General features: G+C 36.3%; 1 pseudogene; it reads right to left on the bottom strand.

The window, feature by feature from the left end:
• Positions 1-702: 702 nt before the first annotated feature.
• LOC119522224 lies at positions 703-3040 on the bottom strand (annotated as a pseudogene).
• Positions 3041-5683: the final 2643 nt, after the last annotated feature.

Here is a 5683-nt window from a genome sequence, read left to right on the forward strand (position 1 = left end):
TCTTTATGCTATTAAATTCACAAATATACTAATGTAAATACCCAATCCTAGTTGTTATCTGAAACACACATTGAAAACATACAGATATATATTTTCTCCACGTCAGTGCCCCTTCATATTATGGTTTGGAAATGGGGAGAATAGATTCCCCTTAAACTGCAAGTCAGCAGGTGTTTCCTTACAGTTAACTTTAGCAAAATTCATACGAAGCAGTAATTAACAATGATTTTCTTTATTTGTTAACTCACAAGGAAACACCTTCAAATCTGCATTTTGTTAAGCTTCTGTACTAAAATGCAGAAAACTGAACTACAAAAACACTGAAAAGTTAAAAATTCTTTAATTTTTTATTCCTAGTACAACTGTCACAATTTACAGGGCAATACACCTGATGTAAAGAAAAGAAAAGGAAAAAGCTACAACAGATAAGAGACCTCCAGAATGTATATCTAACTGTGACTACATTGCACTGATCAATAGCTGCACTTTTTGCAAACTGTGGCTATGACAGTCCTGAACAAGATGGCTGTCTTGTTTAAGTTGCAGTAACTTTTCTGACTATGGATCATTGTTCCTCCTGTGGCAGATTTTTAAAGTTCCTCTAATGCATTTGAGATGACTGTCTCAAGGTAACCTGCAGCTCTACTGACAACTCCTCACTCTTTCTCCTGCTAAGAACTGTAGCCATTTTCTGTTGAGTTTTTAGAACCTTCTGCTACAATAGCCACCAATTCCACTACAAGATCCATAACCATCACCATAGGGACTGAATGAGCTTCTTCCCCCAAAACTGCCCCGTCATGGGTCCATAACTTGATCACTGTTGTCCACTATAATTTCCAAAATCACTATAGTTTCCACCACCACCATAGTTATCACTGCCAAAATTTCCTCGTTCATTGTAACCATCATATCCTCCACCACTACCACCATATCTTCCACCTTGGTTTCCATATCCTGATCCATCACTACCATAGTCCCCTCTAATAATATAACCAGGACCACCATGATAGTTGCCATTATCACCTCCAAATTCATCATACCCACCATCACCTCCTCCATAACTACCTCTGCTTCCAACATCTCTACCACCATAGCCTCTTCTACCATAGTTTCTACCATGGTCCCAGTTCCCTTCACCATCTTCAAAGTTCCTTCCACAACCCATACAGTTACCAGATTCACCTCCATGACATCTTTGTGATCCAGCAGACTGCATCTCTTGTTTAGAAAAGGCCTTTTCACTTCACAATTATGCCCATGAATAGTGTGGTATTTCTGAGCAACAGTTTTATCAACTGTATCATGATCATTAAAAGTTACAAAAGCAAATCCTCTCTTTTTTCCACTCTGCCTATCTTCTGTAACTCCTACAGTTTAATTTCTGCAAGATATTTCATTTTGAATGCTAATTATTTGCATCCTCTCTTTTTCTTTGTCAGTCTAGCTAAATACTTCTCAATTTCATTGATCATGTCAAAGAACCGACTTTTGATTTCATTGATTTTCTCAATTGTTTTTCTATTCTCTATTTCAATGATCACCACTCTAATATTTATTATTTCTTTCCTTCTATTAACTTTAGGTTTAGTGTGCTCTTTTTATCTAGTTCCATCAGATTTCAGATAATCCCCCTTTTTAAATTTAGGCATCATAATATAAATTTCTCCCTGAGAACTGCCTTGGTTGCATCCCAGAAGTTTTGATATGTTGTTTTTTTCCATTGACCCCAAGATATTTCCTAATTTCCTTTTTGATTTCTTTTTTGACCCATGGATTGTTTAAGAGTGTGATGTTTAACTTCCACATATTTGTGCATTTTCCAGTTTTTCTTCTGGTATTGATTTCTAACTCCATTCCATTGTAGTCAGAGAAGATATTTGTAAGACTGCAAACTTTTCAAATTCATTGAGACTTGTGAACTAACTTGTGGACTATCCTGGAGAATGATTTCATGTGCACTTGAGAAGAACATGTATTCCAATGTTGTTGGTGCAATTTTCTGTGTATACCTGGTCTAGTTCATTTATATTATTGTTAGAGCTCTCTGTTTCCTTATTGAACTTCTGTCTTTATGTTCTCTTCAGAAATTAAAGTAATGTGCTAAAGTCTCAAAATATTATTGTAGAAGTGTCTATTTCTCCATTTACTTCTGTCACTGTTTGTCTTCTATATTTTGTGGCACTGCTATTAGATGTCATGCCTGTTTGGATGTAGTATGTCCCACAAAACGCCATATTCTTTAATGCTATCTTGTGGGGGCAGATGTATTTAGTCTTGATTAGGTTGAAACCTTTGGATTAGGTTGTTTCCATGGAGATGTGACCCACCCAACTGTAGGTTATAATTCTGATTGAATTATTTCCCTGGAGTTGTGGCCCCACCCATTAAGTGTGAGCCTTGATTTAAAAAGTGTGAGCTTGATTTAAAAGCTCACAAACAGAAGGACTTCAGAGCAGCTAAGAGTGACATTTTGGAGAGCAGCTAGGAGTGGCATTTTAGAGATGCAGATTACAGACATTTTGAAGATGGCCATTGAAAGGTGACACTGACATTTTGGAGAATGTCATTTTGAAACACAACTTGGGAGCAAGCAGATGCCAACCATGTGCCTTCCCAGCTCACAGTTTTTCTAGATTTCAATGGCCTTTCTCCAGTGAAGGTACCCTATTGTTGATGCCCTACCTTGGACACTTTGTGGCCTTAAGACCGTAAATTTGTAACCAAATAAATCCCCTTTATAAAGCCAATCCCTTTCTGGTGCTTTGCAAAATGGCAGCATTAGCAAACTGGAACAGATTAATATATGTTTATGATTGTTATATCTTTGTGAATTGACAATTTTATTAATATACAGTGTCCTTCCTGGTCTCTTATAACAGTTTCTGACTTAAAGTCTATATTATCCAGTATTAATATAGCCACCCCAGCTTTCTTTTGGTTACTATTTAGATAGAATATATTTCCATCCTTTGACCCTCAACCTACTTGACTTTGGGTTTAAAGTGAATGACTCGTAATCAACGTAGAGTTGGATCATGCTGTCTAATCCATTCTGCCAATATGATTCTTTTGATTGGAAAGTTTAATTCATTTACATTCAGTGCAAGTACTGATAAGACATAACTTATTTCATCCATTTTGTCCTTTGTTTCTTATACACCATATAATTTTCACCATGTTTCCTTCAATGTATCCTTCTTTTGTTTATAGTTGATTGTAATTTAACAAATTGATATTGTGCTCATTTCTGTTTTGTACATATATATATTCCTACATGCAATTTTATTGAGATATATTTACATACATACAATCACCCAAAGTTTACAGTTGTTCACAGTATCATCATATAGTTGTTCATTCATCACCAAAATCAATTTTTTGAAAATTTTCATTACTCTAAGAAATAAAAATGAAAGTAAGAATTAAAATAAAAGGATGAAAGAACATCCCAAATATCTAATACTTCTTTTCCACACCTATTACTCATTTACTTTCTGTCCACCTTTTTTCTAGTTATCTGTCCATACACCGGATAAAAGGAGTGTAAGCCAAAATGTTTTCACAATCACACAGTCACACCATATAAGCTATATAGTCATACAATCACCTTCAAGAATCAAGGATACTGGATTGCAGTTCAACAGTTTCAGCTATTTCTATCTAGCTATTATAATACACTAATAACTAAAAAGGGGTATTATAAAATGCATAAGAATAACTGCCAGAATGACCTCTTGACTCCATTTGAAATCTCTCTGCCACTGAAACTTTATTTTGTTTCATTTCTCTTCCCTTTTTGGTTAAGAAGGCCTTCCCAATCCCACATTGCCAAGCCTAGGCTCATCCCTGGGAGTCATGTCCCACACAGAGGGGAGGGCAGTCAGTTTACCTGCAGTATTGGCTTAGATAGAGAGGCCACATCTGAGCAATTAAAGAGGTTCCCTGGGGGTGACACAGGTAGAATTATAAGTAGGCTTAGCCTCTCCTTTGCAGTAACAAGTTTCATAAAGGCAGGCCCCAAGTTTGACAGCTTGGCCTACTACAATGGTAGTCCTCAATACTTGTGAGAATATCAGGAATTCCCCAGGTGGGGAACTTTATTATTTCCAATTTTTCCCCAATCCCTCAAGGGGGCTTTGCAAATATATTTTTATTCTTTGCCCAAATTACTCTGAGATGTACTGGGGCTTCCTGCTAACCTGTACAAACCAACCAGACCTCACACCCTATTCAAGGTTCCATGCAATTGTGGTGTTTGAACAAACTGACCATACAAGTTAAATTGTATAGTGTGCTACAGAAAACACAGGTTTTGCACTGAATAAGCATCTCTTCTTCTGTTCTCAAACAGAAGTTGAAGTTTTAAAACACAGTCAATATCATCCTATATCCTTAGTCTGGTTTACCTTAGTCCTAACCAAGTATATTTCATTTGTATCTTGAATTGAAGTCTGCTCTCTTTTTCAGATTCATTAGCAATTGCTGTGTGGGGTAATGCTAACGTTCATAGCTGCCAAACTCTGGCTCTGAGTCTCAGGTGTCACACAGATATCCAAGGTTCCAGGGACTGACCAGGTTATACACAAACAGCTCATCATCTCAGAATTTAGAAATAACCATTCCTACTCATGAATAGATGCAACTGCTGTAAGAGCTTACAATCAATGAAACTTTACTAAGCCTTCCCCTGATAACCTATGCTCTCAGATTCAATTCTTCAAGCTTTCACATTATAGTTAGTCAATATTAGTGAGGTGTTATGATGGCTATCTTTTTGATTCTGGCTTATTTTACTCAACGTACTGTCTGCAAACTCCATTCACCTAGTTGCATACCTCACAACTTCATCTCTTCTTGCCATTGCTCAATATTCCATTGAATGTATAGACCACAATTCACCATTCCATTTATTGGTCAATGCACCTATAGGTCACCCACATCTCTTGCAAATCCTGAATACTACCACCATAAGCACCAGTGCACAATGTACATTCATGTCCCTGCTCTCAGTTTTTCCAAGTATATATCCAATAATGGGGTTGCAGGACAATATTCAACCCCATATTTACATTTCAGTGGAACCACAACATGGCCCCTCAGATGGACTGCACCATTCTACTTCCTTACCAACAGAGAATAGGTACACCCTCTCTCCACATTTTCTCCAGCAGTTGTATCACTCTGTTTATTTTTAAAACAGTTTTACTCACATACCATACAATTCATTCTAAGTAAAGAATCAATGATTCCCAGTCTAGTCACATCACATAGCTATGAATTCACTTCCACAACCTATATGAGGACATTTCAATTTCTTCCACAAACAAAGAGGAAAAGGAGAAAACAATGAAGAATAAAAATATAAAAGATTTAAGAAAAATAAAAATAAAGTAAAATACAATGTAAAGGTCACACACCACCACCAAGAATCCCATATCACTCCCTTATAGCCTCCACTTACAGACATTTAGCTTTGGTATATTTCCTTTTCTACAATTAATGGAAGCATATTACAATGTTACCATTAACTATAAACTCTAGCTTGCATTGATAGTATTTTTCCCCTTGTACCATCCAGTTTTCAACACCTTGAAATGTTGACATTTATTTGTTCTCACTCATTTAAAAAATTCTTATATTTGTACATTTAATCAATATCATTGACCACTCTAGGTTTCAC

This window comes from Choloepus didactylus, chromosome X (assembly GCF_015220235.1).
Source record: "Choloepus didactylus isolate mChoDid1 chromosome X, mChoDid1.pri, whole genome shotgun sequence".
Lineage (NCBI taxonomy): Eukaryota > Metazoa > Chordata > Mammalia > Pilosa > Megalonychidae > Choloepus > Choloepus didactylus.